This window comes from Pinus tabuliformis, chromosome 9 (genome assembly GCF_031772625.1).
Source record: "Pinus tabuliformis cultivar Carrire ecotype Pingquan chromosome 9, CPIR1, whole genome shotgun sequence".
Classification (NCBI taxonomy): Eukaryota; Viridiplantae; Streptophyta; class Pinopsida; order Pinales; family Pinaceae; genus Pinus; species Pinus tabuliformis.
The window spans coordinates 1,424,887,917-1,424,906,981 of record NC_142307.1 but is presented as its reverse complement, the minus strand read 5'-3'; positions in this window follow the sequence as shown (position 1 = coordinate 1,424,906,981).

Genomic DNA, 19,065 nt, shown 5'->3' with positions numbered 1-19,065 from the left:
TAATATTGGAAAATGGTGGGTGGAAGACATGCCCATTCATGGCACAAAAATGTTCATCCTACAACAGAGACTCAAACTCATCAAGAGAAGGCTTAAAGAATGGAACAAAACTGAGTTTGGCAACATTTTCAAAGCAAAAAGAGAAGTGGAAGAAAAATTACAAGAAACTAACCAAATTCTGATCAAAGAAGGCTTCATAGAGGAAAGGAAAGCACAAGCAGACTCTCTTCGACAAGAATGGGACAACAGATGCCAACAGGAGGAAATCTTCTAGAGACAGAAATCAAGAGTGTAATGGATTAAAGAGGGGGAAAGAAACACAATATTCTTTCATGAGTCAACCATGGAACACATGGCACATAATCGGATCACAAAACTCATAGATCCTCAAGGGAACGAGCTAAACACTCACAAGGAAACGGAATTTGCTTTGGTACAACATTTTCAAAGCATAGCAGAGGAGACTATCACAGACAGATCTCAATTCATTAACAGCTTCACTCAGCATATCCCAAAACTAGTAACCAGGGAAGATAATTATAATCTCAACAGGCTAGTGACTAAAGAGGATATCAATGAAGTAATCAAAGAGATGCACAATGGGAAAGCCCTAGGTCCAGATGGTTTCAATGTAGACTTCTTCAAAACATGCTGGGAAATAGTCAAAAAGGATATTCTTGAGGTGGTGGAGGATTCGAGAAAATCAAGAACAATCCTAAGAGCGCTAAATGCATCCTTCATAGCCCTAATCCCTAAGCAGGAAAAATCCATTACACTAGACAGATTTAGACCCATAGCTTTATGCAATGTGGTGTACAAAATCATTTCAAAAGTTATTTCTAATAGACTAAAACCCCTTCTTCTGATGCTCGTGTCAGAGGAGCAGATTGCTTATGTGGAAGGTAGACAAATTCTCAACAATATCATTCAAGATCACGAAGTGATTCATTCTCTCAAGAAAAATAAGCAAGTGGGGATGATCATAAAGCTTGACATTACGAAAGCTTATGACAAGCTAAGCTGGTCATACATCAAGGATGTTCTAAAAGCGTATGGCTTTGACCACAATTGGATAGGATGGGTCATGGCCCTGGTTACCTCAGCTAGTTGTTCAATCCTTCTTAATGGGTCTCCAACCAGAACCTTTCAGCCTCCAAGAAGTCTCAGGCAAGGATATACGCTCTCCCCCTTTCTCTTCATTCTCATGATGGAAGGTCTAGGCAAAGCAATTAATTCAACCAAGGTAGAAGGAAGAATCCAAGGACTCAAACTAACTCAGAATGGAGAAACATTGACTCATCAACAATTTGTGGATGATACCATGCTACAGGGCACACCCACAGTCAAGGAATCCAAAGATTTTAAGCAAATTTTACTCTAGTTTGCAATGGCTACTGGCACAGAGGTAAGCCTCACAAAATCTAAAGTTTTCTTTTTCAATATTGATATATCTATTCAGAGAAATCTCTCCAGAATTCTTGGCTTTCAAAAAGATCATATTCCCTCGAAATATCTGGGAATGCCTCTCACTGACAATCCTCTGAGAAAGGAAGTATGGGAACCAGTGACTAATAAACTGAAGGACAAAGTCAGTAAGTGGATAAGTAGATCTTTGAATTTTGCAGGCAGGCTAGTCCTTACAAAGGCCGTCCTACAAACCATTCCAATTCTCATTTTGTCAGCTCTTCCTGTCCCAAAAGGAGTTCGCAACAAATCAGGAACATCCAAAGAGATTTTCTTTGGGGTAAAAAGGAAGAGAAAAAGAAATGGGCTCTGATAGCCTGGGACAAACTTTGCAAACTCAAATCCCATGGTGGTTTAGGTCTCCAAGACACGGACACTCTAAGCAAAGTTTTGGGGGAAAAAATTTGGTGGAGATGGCTAAAGGAAATGGGTAACCCCTGGGCTAAGCTCTGGAAATAGAAATATGCAAAGGACTGGAAAGAAAGGGACCATATTTGAATGACAGGGCACATTAGGGGCTCCCATATTTGGAACAATGCTTGGGAGAACAGAGCCTTAGTTCAGAAACATAGTTTCTGGGAGATCAGAAGTGGGAATCTAGCCTGGTTTTGGGAGGATAACTAGCAGTAAGAACCTAACCTTTGCAGAGAAGAACTGGACATTATCAAAGAAGATACCATCAATAAAGTACTGAAAAGGGTAAGGGACGTTTGGGACCAAACAAAGGACAATGGTAAATGGAGAATATGGAAGGTACCAGGATACAATGAAGAGACCCCTTTGCAGGCCCAAGCTAAAGTTCTAGAAGCGATCCTGGAAAAGAGAAAAAATTTAACTTCAACCTCAGATGACCAACTTAGATGGGGGAGGAACAGTGAGGGAAAATTCAACCTCAAAGAAGCCAAAAGAATTGCCACTGGATTCAACTATCCAAGCCTTGATAAAATATGGAAGGACCTATGGCAGAACCCGCACTGGGTGAAGATCAAATTGTTCATGTGGCTGGTACAACAAAAAAAGATCCTGACCTGGGAAAATCTAAGAAAAAAAAGTTTTGCTGGTCCATCTAGATGCCAGTTATGCGGTCTGTAGGAAGAAACTATGAATCACCTACTCAACCTCTGCTCATTCACTTCCACCTTATGGAACTGGGTGGCCTCAATGTTCAGACAAACTGACAGGGACGAAAATGAGACAGTCAACACAGCATGGACTCTGATTCTAGGATTTTTGATCTGGGATGTTTGGAAAGAACGTAACAACAGGATCTTTAAGGACAAGTCTGGTTCAACCCAAAGCATCATTGCAAAAATCTCAAGGCAGATCAAAGAAACTGTTAATGCCCTTTTGAAGGAACCCCCCAAGGGACCCCCTAGTCACCAGGAGGCTCACATTCTAGAACTGTTGGTGCTCCAGCGCTGACCCCTCAGGGAATAAGAAAGAGGGTAAGACACATTATAGAGGGAAAGGCTTTCTAGCAACCCCCTCCCCACGACTTTTTGAAATTCAACATAAATGGAGCTTCAAAAGGAAACCTTGGGGATGTTGGATACGAGGGAGTCTTAAGAGATGAAAAGGGTAACATAAAAGTCATCTTTCATAGTCATTTGGGGAATGCCACCAACAATATGGCGGAACTCATGGCCATTGAACAATGCTTAGAAACTCTGATTGATTCCAATTCACAGAACATAATCATAGAGGCAGACTCTGAATTAACTACTAATTCGGTAAAAAAGATAGGCACAGGATCAGCACGAGATAAAGTTTCGAACCACTAGAGACTTGTGCAGGTCTATCATCGAATTCAATCACACCTAAGAATCTTAAGAACACTCAGTTTTGTACATGTTCACAAAAACGCCAACAAATTGGTGGATCGGCTAGCTAATGAAGGGGTGCTCTATCTAAAAGACAATAAAAGTTGTCCGTGGGAGTCAATTCCCACAGGGAAATTGCGTGAGGATTGGCACACTCTGGAAAGTGCAGACAGTGAGCATTATCAGTTCATGAAGGAGAATCAATTAATTAAAATTTAAGCAGATGTATGATAAGGATTTGATAAACGGAAGACTCAAGAATTGGCACAAATGGGTCTCTCAGATGGATGGATGGCATTGGGGTAAGAGAGTGAAGCTAAACCACGACAAAAACCATTTTTCTACAACTAAAGCGGTTTTCGGGTGCCCAAAAAACCCTAAGCGGTTTATTAGGATTGCACCCGATGCCATTAACCGATCAACATGTGGCTCAAGGAGGAGAGTGAAAACCACCTATATCGGGTAGGTATTCCCCGTGCATCTTTTCAGCCCGATATTCTTTATAGTTGTAGGATCTAGTAGTGGTAGATCAACGGCCAAGGTTCACCATGCAAGTTGGCGGGTCCGGGTTATCTTCCTAGCTAGTTTCTCCTCAAGGACGGGATCGGTGGATTGTGGGAGGACTACCTGCTCGAGGGTTATCCACTTAGCGAACCCGAAATCTTTTCACTGTGGTCTCTATTTCCTCGTCGGGTCTGCCTAAATATTTTTTGAGGTTACCTATTCACGTACTGTTATTGAACCCTGTCCGTTAGATCTCAGAGGATGGATCGGACGGTTCAGGTCATCTATTTTGGTTTGCAGGCCCTTGGCCCAAATCTTGGTCAGTTGGCCTTGTATCCTATTCTAAGGATGTTAGATAACTCTTTGGCCCGCTTCTCCTTTGGGCTTGTTGTATTTTATGTAAACTATTTTTAGCTATAAGTGAATAGAAGGACTGTCTCTTGCTTTAGCAAAAAAAATGAGTTAGTTTCTAATTAGATATTAATTTTTTAATGGATGTTATAAAATTATTAAGTAATTTAATAAACTAGCATAATCATGTTAGTAAAGATATAGTTTAAATTATAAAAGAAAATACTTTTTTTAGAGCATTTTTCTTGTTAATTTTAATCAAAATTCTATAGAGATTTTTAAAAACTTTAGTTTAAGTTATTTAATCTGTAGAATTTAAGTGTCCCATATGTTTTTTTCGAGGTGTTGAATCCCTTTATGCATTCAAAAATTCTGGTGAAAAGGTCATTTTGTGTGTAAGTTAGACTACACCTATTAGTAAATGTGTTTTATATACACCGATTGATGTATACAAGATGGAAAATGACATGGATTGATGTATATAAACCACATTTACTAGTGTGGTGGTGCTAGAAGTGTGTGGGGTGCATTTGTTGACCATGGTTGACAATGGTTGAAGAGGGTTAATGAATTTAATCATGGTTGAGGACGTTGACCAATATTGAATATAGTTGACCAAGGCTGACAGAGTTTGACCATGGACAAGTGTGTGGGGTGGATTCATTGAACATGGTTGACAATGATTGAAGAGGGTTAATGAATTTAATCATGGTTGAGGAGGTTGACCAATATTGAATATGGTTGACCAAGGTTGACTAATTTTTACCATGGACAATTGTGTAGGGTGGATTTGTTGACCATGGTTGACAATGGTTGAAGAGAGTTAATGAATTTAATCATGGTTGAGGAGGTTGACCAATATTTAATATGGTTGACCAAGGATTGAGACAATCATTGATGTAACAATGTATTAATGTTACGTCAATTTAACAAATGTTACATTAATGTTGACCATTGTTGACTGAAATTGAGCATGTTTGACCCATTGTTGACTATAGTTTATGATGTTGAGCATGGGTTGACTATCATTATCAGAGGTTGCCTATGGCTAACCAAAGATTACCATGGTTGATGATGGTTGACCATGTTGACCATAGTTATCTACAAGCTACAATAGTTGATTATGGTTAACCATAGTAAAACATGGTGACCATAGTTAACTATGCTTACCTTATATAGTCAACCTTAATATTGTTATTACTATTGTTATTATTGTTAATAGTTAATTTTTTAAAATGTAATTCACAAATCTTAATATTTTTATTAAATATTAAACCTTATTCACAAACCCTAACATTAATATTAGTTGTTTTTAATATTAATATTAATATTAATAGTAATATTATTATTTTTATTATTAGCCCCAAGGGTTAGCTGAGTTGGTCAAAAACCGTGCCTCGCCATCGGGAGGTCACAAGGTTGAATCTGCCCAAAGCCCTTGGGGTCAGGTCTTGCCAGTAGGCCAAGGGGCGATTAGCCCAGATTTTTGTAGAAATTTTGAATAATATGACACATATTCAACAGAGATTATCCTGATCATACAATTTAAGCGGAACATGTATAATACATAATCTCCTCTACGTTGATCATCAAATTACAGAAGCAGAAACATCCACAGGCACACATAGAAGCATCAATCAAACTCATAAACACAGTATGTATCCCGGGGAAAGCATCTCGCTAAAAACCCCACACTATCTGTATATTATATTGATTGAATCATGTAACAATACAAAGAATAATACTTCTCACAAGTATCTCCACCTGTTACACACAATACAGCTCAGATTTGATCTCCAAATCTCTCCCGCTGCTTGCCTGCCTCCACTGCTCAAACCTGCTCGAGAACTGATGAGAATTGCTTCCCAAACTCGATTTTGCACTGCAAAATAGTCACCCACACTATGTTGGACGTGAGCAAAAGCTATAATGTCATGAAGATACGTGAGCAAACTCATTGGCATACTCAATCCTTTGATTGTGCAAATCATCATGCACAGCTATAGTCACAACTGATAGCAATCTGATCCTCTAACACCTGTCCCTGCTGAACTGAACATGCACTGACATGCAACTGAGTTAACTGATGTATTCTATAGTTGTATTATGAGTTAATAACTTGTGAATTAATTAATAACTAATTCACCCAACTCATCTTTAGTCTATTGATCAGTTAGACTAAATACAACCAGTTTAACAAAGCTAAACTGAACACAACTCCATCAACTGTACCTCCAGTCCACTAAACTCAACTCACTTGAGTTCTAACTGAAGTCATGCATGCACCAACTCAACTGACTCATGAGAAAAGCGTATTTCCTTCTGACAGCTGCATGTGCCACCTCTGTAGCTCAAACTGAAGTGCTCCAAGAGAATAAGATTAAGTTTATAGTCCATATATTATTGTGAGATAATAATATTTGACTTTTCTATTTTTGACAGCCAGTCTAAAAATAGACTTGATCACTCACACTGTGATCACTCACACTTTCATCAAAAATAGAAGTCCATCTATTTTTCCCAACTTGATCAATCATCCATAGACATGATCCATATGTCTAAAAATAGACATAGTCTAAAAATAGACTTGCGCCAAAAATAGCCTGCAGGCCCACTTAGTGAAGGCGACTCTTTTCACTAAGCTCCATCATCTTGTTGCACTCTCAACAAGCATTTCTTGTTGCACACTTTTCAACACTCCCTCTCAACAAGAAAGGCTTCCTCTCAAACCCGATCCTGTAACTCTAGAATGTTCTCCATGCAACACATTTGGCCGGTCCACTTGCTCTGTCATCAAAGTCTCTGACTGCTATTGCCTCTGTCAACTGAAACTCTGCATCTCTGTGCTCTTCAGTATCTGACTGCTCTAGCCTCTGTCACTTTGATCTCTGACTGCATCCGTGCTGCTGCTGGTTCTATCTCCCAGCATTGCATCCGCACTGCACCTCCCAACTGACCTCCCTGTTGGGATAGAAACATCCTCTGATGCTGAAGCTCTACCTGCTGCTGACAAGTGCTCCCTCTCTGACATCTGCGCTACTGCAACATCTCCATGCATCTCGCACCATTGCACACCTCTCTGTGCCACCTAGCACTGTGCAAAACACTTGTGCCTCTCGCATTGCTACAGCCTGCTAGCTATGCGCTGTCCTGGGATTCCCTGCACTGTCGCTCTCTCTGCCGCTCCATCCGCATCTGTCTCTACCCAATCAGTCAGTTCCTGCTACTACGCATCGGGGCTCCCGTAGCAAGGTCTCATCCAAGAGGTTGGGTACCTCAAGGATCTTGCCCCTCCTCCTTGGGACAATCAATCCACATCACCCCACCTCCTACCTGGAGGTATGGATGCATGCGATCCCTCAGCCCACCTGGCTTGAAGTTTCCCCCTACTGGAGGTCTCTGGATGAGTAGATGTCTCTACTCGATCTCCTCTCAGCTTCCCTTGTTGTGACTGCTCCACAACCTCCTGAAGCTGCTGCACCAATCGTGGCTCCTCCACAATCGTCTGAGACTTCTTCTGGCTCTGCATGTTGAGAGGTAATATACGCTCCCTCTCAACCACCAAGTCTCCATCAGTTGCCTCGCTACTCAAGGCTTTGCATGCATATTGAACCTCAAGAGCATACAGGTTCCTGACCCATGAACCGATCTCATGACAACGAAAGCATCTCACCTTCGACTTGTCAACCTTCTTCCCATCACTGGAAGAATTGGATTCGAAAAGAGAAACCTTCTCCTTCCCCTTCCTCGCCTTACTCGCTAAGGCACAGTTCTCCTCATCATGCATGGATGAAGAACCGTCTCTGGTGCTCCGTCTAATCTCCTCCTGCTCAAGATCCGACCAAAGTATCTCCCATCCTGGTAGTTTCTCCCTTCCATTCACCAAGTCCTGGTAGCTATGCCAACTCTTAGGAAGGTCAAGGAGTCCTAGACTCACCATCCTCATCATCAACAGTAACCCCCACACTTCCCAGCTCATCTCGACACTGAGTGAACCTCGTGAGATACTGGGGCATACTATCTCCATTCTCGAACTGAATGTTTCTAAGTTTTATCTCTTGCTTTGGAATTAAATTCGAATTCCACCAGCACAAAACTCAACTGCTTCCGATCTAGAATTCGTGAGAACAAAATATTTCTCGTACAGAGATTGATTGTATGGGCTTTTACCGGATATCTCACCTTCCAAAGGAAGGATGAATCCAGAGGCTACCTGGCCCGATTACAGACTCTGCCTGAAGAAATAGAATGTAACCACTTCCTGAATAGTAGATCTGATGATCAATCCTCGCTTGATATCCTGTAAAAATCTCTTCTACAAATCAAGCAGCTCCGATACCATGTAGAAATTTTGAATAATATGACACATATTCAACAGAGATTATCCTGATCATACAATTTAAGCAGAACATGTATAATACATAATCTCCTCTACGTTGATCATCAAATTACAGAAGCAGAAACATCCACAGGCACACATAGAAGCATCAATCAAACTCATAAACACAGTATGTATCCCGGGGAAAGCATCTCGCTAAAAACCCCACACTATCTGTATATTATATTGATTGAATCATGTAACAATACAAAGCATAATACTTCTCACAAGTATCTCCACCTGTTACACACAATACAGCTCAGATTTGATCTCCAAATCTCTCCCGCTGCTTGCCTGCCTCCACTGCTCAAACCTGCTCGAGAACTGATGAGAATTGCTTCCCAAACTCGATTTTGCACTGCAAAATAGTCACCCACACTATGTTGGACGTGAGAAAAAGCTATAATGTCATGAAGATACGTGAGCAAACTCATTGGCATACTCAATCCTTTGATTGTGCAAATCATCATGCACAGCTATAGTCACAACTGATAGCAATCTGATCCTCTAACACCTGTCCCTGCTGAACTGAACATGCACTGACATGCAACTGAGTTAACTGATGTATTCTATAGTTGCATTATGAGTTAATAACTTGTGAATTAATTAATAACTAATTCACCCAACTCATCTTTAGTCTATTGATCAGTTAGACTAAATACAACCAGTTTAACAAAGCTAAACTGAACACAACTCCATCAACTATACCTCCAGTCCACTAAACTCAACTCACTTGAGTTCTAACTGAAGTCATGCATGCACCAACTCAACTGACTCATGAGAAAAGTGTATTTCCTTCTGACAGCTGCATGTGCCACCTCTGTAGATCAAACTGAAGTGCTCCAAGAGAATAAGATTAAGTTTATAGTCCATATATTATTGTGAGATAATAATATTTGACTTTTCTATTTTTGACAGCCAGTCTAAAAATAGACTTGATCACTCACACTGTGATCACTCACACTGTAATCACTCACACTGTGATCACTCACACTTTCATCAAAAATAGAAGTCCATCTATTTTTCCCAACTTGATCAATCATCCATAGACATGATCCATATGTCTAAAAATAGACATAGTCTAAAAATAGACTTGCGCCAAAAATAGCCTGCGGGCCCACTTAGTGAAGGCGACTCTTTTCACTAAGCTCCATCATCTTGTTTCACTCTCAACAAGCATTTCTTGTTGCACACTTTTCAACAATTTTTTCATGGCCGTAGCGATCACTCACTAACTAGGGTGTTCGTGAACCACACTAAAAAAAAAATTAAATAAATAAAATAAAAATAAAAAATTATTATTTGTATTATTATTAATAACATATTCAATCATATAATAATAATAATAATATGGAAAACCTTAGTATTAATATTCTTAATGTTATTATAAATATTAATTATTCTTATTGTTATTATTAATATTAATATTATTTCTTTTTATGGGGAAAGAATCCTATATCTTTATTTATGATTGAAAAGAAAATACATATTGTATCTACACATTCATATCGTGTGGATTTATCAAGGATCTACCCAAATCCTTTTGTGGCAAAATTTGTCACTACATATGCTTAAAAGCATTCGGAAAGTGCACCAAAAGCCATGGAGCAAAAATAACAAAAATAAAAATAAAAAATACAAGGGGGGGATCAAATAATGGAAACAATTGTCCTCCACTTATTCCGTTTCTTTGTTTGGACTTGTCACCATTTCCCATCTTTTGGGTCCACTGGAACCATAGCCAAGTCACCTACATAAACCTCAGATGGATGCTCCTTATCCAAATTTGAGCTTTCTGATATGTGGACATGTTTGATGCTCACCATGCCATCCTCATTATGTGTCTTATTTATTTGATGATCTAGTGGTGTTTGATGGAAATTTGGTACAGTACCTATCTAGGTCTGTGTGTCAGTCGTTGACTATGTTACAATGTCCCCGTCCATTTTTAACTCTGATTGAACCTATTGAGCCTCTTTATTTTCTTCCTATTCATCATCAGAAGGGGGAGTCTAAAAAAATGCCATCCTTTGGACCTATTTTTCTATTTTTTTTTTATTTTTTGAAGTCTTCTTAGCCAATGGACATGTGTTTTTCAAGTAACCTGTTTGAAAACATACTCGACATCGGAATGTCATGTTCTCATAATCTGAAAATTGATACCACCAAAAGTATCCATGTTTCAATGTTATGTGATCTGGTAGCCCCTTAGATATATCTCCACACAAATTTTGGCGAAGGTGAAGAAGCCATTCTTTGTTCTCTCAATATCCATTTATTTTAATTTACCAAGTGTATTTCCAATGTCTTCTAGAACTTTGTGATGCTAGAATTAAATAGGGAGGTTTGGAAGCCCAACCCATAATGGCATTGTTGTGACCACCATAGATGTGTGATCTAGAGATAAAAATTTGGCTCCAAAATGAAAGTGCCCAGAATATTTCTAAACTGGAATCAAGTCATATTGTTCGCCATTTTAATTCCAATGGCACTTGAATCGCCTCAATCCGATGTCATATGACAAAGTTATGATGTTATGAATTTTTTGACCAACACCAAAAAAAATGCAGGTAGGTTGACTATGTTGTTGACTAGGCAGTTTGTACTGATGATTTCATGATGATGTCAACATTATTACTGGGTGTATGGTGGACCAACTAGATCTCTCCAAGTGTCAAGTTCATGCAGGTCTGGTGGGCATAATTTGATTGGTCGAAGTGTTGATTGGGTGGCCCAATAGAAGGTTGCCACATGGCCCGACCAAAGGTCGCCATGTGGCACCTTGTTATTGGTCAAAAATTTTGTTTTGGGCTTGGAGGCTTTGGCAGGGATCGATCAGGCAACCTGCGACTACATAGTCCAGAGCTCTATCATCTTTCCTACGAGTTGGTTCTTAACCCTATAAGCCACCACATCTATTTAAAGTTTATGCAGTGGCGCATTAGAGAAGAGGGGTTAGGCATTAGCCTTGGCCTTTGGTTGTATCACCTTCCATAGGAGCTGGTGTGGGAGGTACAGTGGATAGGTACCAACCCCTGGTCATCGCATCAGTCCATATAACCACAAGAAAATAGAGAGAGGGATCGATGGAGAGGGTTGGGCACTTAGCCCTAGCTTCGTCATGTCCACCACCATGTGATCACTGATGAGGAGTGGAAGGTTGAGCACGGCGGGGAACAACCCTAGTCACGGTGAATGCCATATGCCAATTGTGATGCCTCGACGGAGAGGACAGGGTTATAGACCCTGTCCCATGGTCGCATTGTGATCATATGACCCAATACACAATTGGGAGGTGCTACCAGAGCAGGGAGAGGATTCAGTCCCACCCCCTAGTGCTATGGCACACCATATGACCAATGTGGAGCCGAGTCTGACAGGGGTGGAGTTTAAGGATTAGCCCCAAGTCACGATACCGATGTGTAACCGATCACCAAAGTCCATGAGCTAGCCCAGCGAGGGTGGGCGATTATCCCTAGCCCCTAACCACATCACACTCCATCCGACCACCTGCCCGATGGAAAAGGTGCCAAAGCCGGCAGGGACAAACTGTTGGCCCCAACCCTTGGCCTTATGGCACGCCATGTGGACCTAGTTTTGCGCATATGGGGTTATTGGGTAAATTAATGAAGTGACAAAATGCACTGATGGCAAGCGAAATTGTTGCCTCCCGAACTATTTGAAAGGCAAAAATGTCTCACAATTAGCAAGTTTAGCAAAATTGAGGGATGAATAGCACAAGAAACTTGGGAGAGCCATAACTTGATCATTTTCTGGTCTTTTTCAGCCCAAGAAGAGCCCAGATAGGGGTTTTTTGGCATTCTGAATCCATTGGCAACCTCTGTTTATTGATTGGAGCACCTTTGGAAGCTTTTTTTTTTTGTAGGTTTGAGTCTTTGGTTGTTAGGGACAATCAATGGTTTGAAGCCGTTTTTAAGGCCTTTTGAGCAAGGAGAGAAAATTATAGGGGGTTTACAACCTTCATATTTTATCTACAGGAGTTGTGAGTTCTATGGTGCAGCTCCTCTTTATCTTTTCTCATTATATGTTTTGAGGAAAGCTCTTTTTAGTACTTCAATGTGGAGTTGTTGTACATTTTATGCTCAATTTTCATGTGGAGTACAAGGACTTGATGTGAGAGCCCTTTTCATGTTGAATGTTTTACGATTGACTATAGGTGGTCATATTTTCTAGAGCGAGAGTTCTTTGCAAGAGAATGTTTCCTTGAATGGGAAACAAGCCACTCATTTTGTCAACAAATTTCATGTACTATTTTACCACTGAAATATATGGAGTGGTCTAGCTGTGTTAACAGGCCCAAAGATGTAACTATTATGTGAATTTTGAGGTCTGAAATGGGCCTCCTAAGGAAACTATAAAATAATAATAGAAATAATAAAATAAGATTGGATTACATCATCAAAGTTTTTAGGGTAAATAGAAAAACTATTTTTTCAACTCGTATTTTCAACTTATCTCCCTGTGGGTTTACTCAAATTTCGAGCAGCAATACTTGTTGGATGCAAAATTTGATTCCTCATCCAAGGAGTACCAATGTTGCATACTTTTGATGAACCCTGCTATATGAAAAATGTGAAATACAAGAAAAACGTGATTGCAATCATGTTTTTTCATGTATTTTTTTGTGTAGCAGGGTCCATCGAAAGTATGCAACATGGGTACTCCTTGGATGAGGAATCAAATTTTACATCCAATGAGTACTCCCGCTTGAAATTTGAGTAAAACCTTAAGGATATAAGTTGAAAATATGAGTAAAAAAATAGTTTTATTATTTTATTATTTTTGACATTTTTTACTTTTTTACTCCAAAAATGGTGAATCATCACCCATGGTTGATATCATCATCTTGAATCCTATTAGTTCTTATAAAGTTTATTTTGGTTGTACATTTTTCTTAGGAGGCCCATTTTAGACCTCAAAATTCCCCTAATGCCAAGAGGGGTGAACTCCGTCATCAAATTCGCTTTTTCCTCTCTTCATGTTTTCCTTTTTAGTTACATGTGGATATGTTGCTTGTTTAAAGCTCATATGTAAACTAACTCGTCATCCTTGACGAGAACATGAAAATTGTTTACATAAGGCCCATTTTTTTTACTTGCAAAGCGTCAGAGGACGGTCAGGTTTTAGGAAGGAGAAGTTCTCTAATTTCATATAATTTGGTATCAGAGCTGGTTCTGACCAAGTTTCAGGTAAGGAAAGAAGTTGAATCTTGAACAACTCCAAGAGTTAGAGGATATTAACTTGTCTCTTCGATTAGAGAATGTAGAGCTAAGCAGATTTCTTAAAGTTGTTGAAGAAGAGAAGAGGCATATGTGCCTTCACCTACAACATGCACTAGAGGAATAAGTTGGTGAGAGTTCCATTCTAGAAGCAACAAATAATTCCTCCAAGATGAAGCCAATTTGTGGGCATGGTCCAAACACGGGATATGGACCCTATGTGGAGAATGATGCTTGTGAGTTTTTTCAGCATCTAAAATATTCTCCTTATGTGCCTGTTGGTAAAAGTGGGTGGCTTGAGTCATCTTCAAATTTTTCATCAGCATCTGAAGCAAAACAGATGGATGGAAAATCCAAGGAGGTAATCAACATCTCTAGTTCAAATCCTTCAATTTATGTTAATAACACATATTTTGTAGCCTTTGAAAAGCATACTAAAGGCATTGGTATGAAGATGTTAGCTTAGATGGGTTATGAAGGAGGAGGCCTAGAAATCAGTGGCCAAGGTATCGGTAATCCTATTGAGGTGAAGGAGAGACCAAAATATGAAGGATTGGGTTATCATCATAGAGAGTTTGGAGAGTGTTCTAAATTTTTTGAGGTAAAGAAATCATCGGATGATGATATATCACACCAAGATGGTAGTGATAATGGAAATTTATCTCCCAATAGAGATGAATGTTTTGAAGGACTTTGAATGTTATTTTCCAATCCTCATATTCAAAGTTACAACCCAAGTAACAGGTATAAGTGTCATGGGAATTTTTAAAATCTTGGTAACTTTGATTATTTATGGGACATGTATCCTTGAACATTTTGTGATGCAACTAATCATTTTGTGGCTGATTGTGAGAAACTCAAAGTGATGGTTAAGAGAATGGACCAAATTCTTGGAATAAAGTATGAAGAACCTCCATCGATTTTGAAGACTTCCTTGTCAATGGGATATCGAAAGTATTTTTGTACTCATTATAACATGAATGTACATGGGAATGAAAGGTGTCGGAAACTTCATCCAGAACTTCGTCCCAAGAAGGACAAAGAGGTCATGCAATCCATTGCAAGGAAAGTTACAGGTGGCAAAGAGGAAATTGGTGTAGTTCCTAAGGCATCCTTCAAAGCAGAGAAGATACAAAAAGAGAACCCATAAACCTAGGAGAGGCAAAGATTGGGTAGACTTTTTTGTATAGTTTGCTTGCTTTGTAAATTGTAAATACTTCTTATTCATTACCATTTTGGGTAATTTGTAAGGTGAAGACAAGAATAATCACTTATTTGCAACAAGTACATTTTTCTTTGACATGTCATATTGTGTTGGATTGTTAATGAGTCCAATTGTTTGAGGAATTTTTGGGATGAACATTTGTATGTCGTCTAGTATGTCTATAGTTGCATCATGTACTCAATGATACAATTATTTCAAGATGAAGCTTGTTGTGAATGTAATCTCTAATAAATATTCTATAGAAAATGACTATGTTTTTGTGAACAAAGCCAAATGTGTCATTGAACCATTGCAACCAGAGTACCTTTGTGTACAAGTTCAATTTGAGGACATTAAAGCATAGTATGAGCCAGTGCATTGAAAGCATTGAGTTGCTTCTGATTTCCAAAATGGAAAGTTAAGTTTGTCTTCAGCAAAGAGGAACTTCAAACTAAAGTTTGTTTGAGCCAAGAAAGATGGTTTTGGAGAGAATGTTCATATTCCATCCATTGAAGTTTTTGTTCCTGAATGGTTATAAGAATTGTGGATCAATTTTTGACAGGAAGGTAAGGAATTCATGGAGAGGATAGGTGGAGTACCTTGATTGGATCTTGAAGGCATCTATTGAAACAAAACATAAAGAATTCAGATCGGGAAATTTTTGAGTCTTTCCCTCATTTTGTTTGCTAGGAGAAGATAAACTTTTGGGGTTCAAAAGTTCCTAGTAGGGAGGTTCGTGGATCAAAATTTGGCTCAAAAATGAAATTTCCTAGAATATTTTGAAACTAGAGTCAAGTCGTAGTGTTCGTCATTTTGATTCCAACAACACTTGAATCACCTTAATTCGATGTCATATGACAAAGTTGTGATGCTCTAAAGTTTTTTACCAGAAACAAAATATTTTGCATGTAGGTTGACTGGGCTGCTGACTTGCCAGTCTGCATTGCTAATGTCATGATCATGTCAACGTGCTTACTAGGCATACTGTGGACCAACTAGAGCTCACCAAGTTTCAAGTCTGTGTAGGTCTGGTTGGCACAATTTGATTGGTCAAAGTGTTGATTGGGTGGCCCAATAGAAGGTTGCCACATGGCACCTTCTTATTGGTCAAAATTTTGGTTTTGGGTTGAGAGGCCTCGATGGGGATTGATTGAGCAACCTTCCACTACGCAGTACAAATATTTACCATCTTTCCTTTGGATTTGTTTTTATCTCTATAGGCTTCCACATCTATTTAAATTTTATAAAATGGTGTGTTGGGGGAGAGGGGTCAGGCATTAGCCCTGGCCCTCAGTCGTATCACCTTCCACAGGACCTGGCGCGGGATCTGCAGTGGATGGGGACCAGCCCCCAGTCATCCCACCACTCCATATGATTTCAAGTGAATAGGGATAGGGATCACTAGAGAGGGTTGGGCACTCAGCCATAGCCTCAGTCATGTCCACCACCATGTGATTAACGATGAGGAGCAGAAAGCGGAGCATGACGGGGACCAACCCTTGGTCACCATGAATACCATATGCCCATGGTGAGGGCTCGGTGGAGAGGGCAGGTTTGCAGGCTCTGTCCCGTGATCGTAATGGTGACCATATGACCCTACGCGCAATTGGGAGGTGCTACCGAAGTGGGGCAAGGATTAATCCCCAACCCCCAGTGTTATGGTGTTGAAAATGCAACAAGATGATGGAGCTTAGTGGAAAGGAGTCACCTTCACTAAGTGGGTCCGCAGGCTATTTTTGGCGTAAAGTCTATTTTTAGACTATGTCTATTTTTAGACATATGGATCATGGTCTATGAGTTGTAGGATGTTGTTTATGGATGATTGGTCATGTTGGGAAAAATAGATGGACTTCTATTTTTTGGTTCACAGCGGAGTGATCAGAGTCTATTTTTAGACTACCAGGCTAAAAATAGAAATAGTCAAATATTATTAGCCCTTAGTAATATTTGGACTCTAAACAGTATCTTATTCTCTTGGAGCACTTTAGTTCGAGCTACGGATGTGGCACATGTAGTTGACAAAAGGAATCACGTGGTTTCTTATGTGTTAGTTGACTTATTGCATGGAGGACTTCAGTTAGAACTCATGCGTGTGAGTTCTGTGGAGTTGGATGTGGAGTTGATGGAGTTGTGTTCAGTTTGACTTAGTTGAACTAGTTGTATTTAGTCTAACTAAAGAATACACTAGTGATGAGTTGTGTGAATTAAATATTAATTAATTCACTAATTATTAACTCATAAAAAAACTAAAGAATACATCAGTTAACTTAGTGCATGGACAGTTCAACAGAGACAAGTGTTAGAGGTAAATGAAAGGGTGAGTTGTGACTATCAGTTGTGCATGAGATTTTGCACATGCATGGATTGAGTAATTCCAATGAGGATTGCGTAGTGTGGGCCAATATCAAGGCAATTGTAGCATGTGCTCACATGATTCTCTTGCAGGATTGTGCAGTGGAGGCAGGCAAAGCAGTGGAGGAGATTTGAACTGTGATTGATTAGATCTGAGCTAGTTTTGTGTGTAACATGTGGAGATAGTATTGAGTACTTGTGAAGAGTATTGTACTATGTATTGTTACATGTTCTCAATCATTATAATATACAGATAGTGTGGGGTTTTCAGCTGTATGCTTTCCCCGGGTTACATACTGTGTTAATGTGTGCATGGGATTGATGTTTCATTGTTTTTGATACTGCTAAATTGATGATCAACGTAGAGGAGATTATGTATTGTGCATGTATTCCGCAATAGTGTATAATCAAGATAATCTCTATGAATAAGTGTTTATTATTCAAAATCTCTACATGGTATCAGAGGTGTTGATCGTCAAATCTATTATTCAGAAAGTGTTTACATCTTATTTCTTCAAGCAAAGTCTGTAATCGGGCCAGGTAGCCTCTGGATTCATCCTTCCTTTGGAAGGTGAGATATCTGGTAAAAGCCCATATAGTCAATCTCTGTAAGAGAAATAATTTGTTCTCACAAATTCTAGATCAAAGCGGTTGAGTTGTTGAGCTGGTGGAATTCGAATTTGCAGCAGTGTTTTCTTGGTGTCAAAGTTGAAATGTCTTTCAACGGATTGTGATTGGAGTATGCTCTTGAGGGCAGCTCAAATTATATTGCATGGAAAGACAGGATGGAGGCGGTGTTAGATGATAATGGGCTGAAGGAGTTCATAGAGGCTGAGGTCCCAAAGCCTACTGATGCTGCTGAAGCTGTGGCTTGGCAAAAGAAGACAACAAAGTGTCGAAGGATTTTGTTGGAGGGTGTGAAGGATCACATTGTGTCCACCCTGCATGGAAAGGCTTCTCCATACTTGATGTGGAAAGTGTTGATAGATTTATTCCAAAGCAAGAGCGACCAGAGGAAGTTGGCGCTCAAGGATAAACTTAGAAACATTAAGTGTGAGAATGGAGACAGTATGCCCAAGTATCTCACGAAGTTCACCCAGTTTCGGGATGAGCTGGGAAGTGTGGGGGTGACTGTCGATGATGAGGACTTGGTGAGCTTGGATCTCCTTGGTATTCTGAAGAGTTGGCATTCCTATCAGGAATCTGTCAATGGTCGGCAGAAATTCCCAAGATGGGAGAGACTTTGGTCGGATCTTGTGCAAGAGGATATCAAATAGAGCACCATAGACAGTTCTTCATCCATGCATGATGAGGAGAATTGTGCCTTAGCGAGTAAGGTGAAGAAGGAGAAGGAGGAGGGTTCTCTTTCTGAATCCAGTTCTTCCAATGATGGGAAGAAGGTTGACAAGTCGAAGGCGAGATGCTTTCGTTGTCATGAGTTGGGCCATTATGCTACTAATTACCCAAAGAAGAAATCCAAGAAGGGATCTGGGGAAGGATCTGAAGGTGAGGCACTTGCTTCACAGTTCGAGTTGCATTTCACACTCTTCGCATGCATGGTTTCATCCATAGTGGGAAGTGGTTGGTTTCTTGATAGTGGAGCTTCTTTCCACATGACTGGTGACAAAATTTTGTTCAGTACTTTGGAGGAGAAAGATCTCCAAATACTTGTAGTGATGGGTAATGATGAGAAGTATAATGTCTCAGGTGTAGGCACCGTTATTTTTCAGAGGAAGCATGGAGCTCGCCTTA